The sequence below is a fragment of the Triticum dicoccoides genome, chromosome 7B (genome assembly GCF_002162155.2).
Source record: "Triticum dicoccoides isolate Atlit2015 ecotype Zavitan chromosome 7B, WEW_v2.0, whole genome shotgun sequence".
NCBI classification, from domain to species: Eukaryota; Viridiplantae; Streptophyta; class Magnoliopsida; order Poales; family Poaceae; genus Triticum; species Triticum dicoccoides.
Genome location: NC_041393.1, coordinates 773,956,223 through 773,956,895, shown reverse-complemented (window position 1 = coordinate 773,956,895; position 673 = coordinate 773,956,223).

The following is a 673-nucleotide window of genomic DNA, read 5'->3' as shown; positions in this document are numbered from 1 at the left end:
TGATGCCAGATCTTGTGAAGGTATACTGGGGGGGAGACCGAAGGTATAAAAGTTGCTCCAGCATTAGGTTGACATGACCGACTCTACACCTGCCTTAAAAGTCATATGTGGGCCTCAAAAGAAAGTTCAATTATTGTTCAGAAGAGACAAAATTTGAAAGACTATCATTGCACAATATGTGTCCGTCATAAGACATTGTTTAAGCTAGCCCAAGCTAGACATTGTTTGTACTACGCCAAGATAACTTAGTGTACACTAGGGATCATGACCCGTGATCGACCCTTTGTCGTATTTAGGGACTAACCTGCCATTGGTATATTTCAAAGTCTACATATCATGTGATCCTCATCGACGTACATGCTGACAAGGAAGACTCGCATGTTCAGATACGATCAAGTCATTGAGTTAGGTACTAGGTAGCTGTTTCAACAATAAGAAAAAAGGGTAGATGTGATTATAGTCTATAATGCGTGTCCATCTCAACCATTGTAAATTAATTCGTACAAGTCCCAATTTGCTGCTCCATGTGATTGAAATTAATTTAGTTATGTTTGTTACGCTAGAGTCTGGTGCCAAGGACAAAGCTAGCAAATCGAACCCCACCTGCTCTCCTACAAAAACAATGACGAAGATGGACGAGCCACTAATTGAAAGGCCATTGTGGTCTAAACCA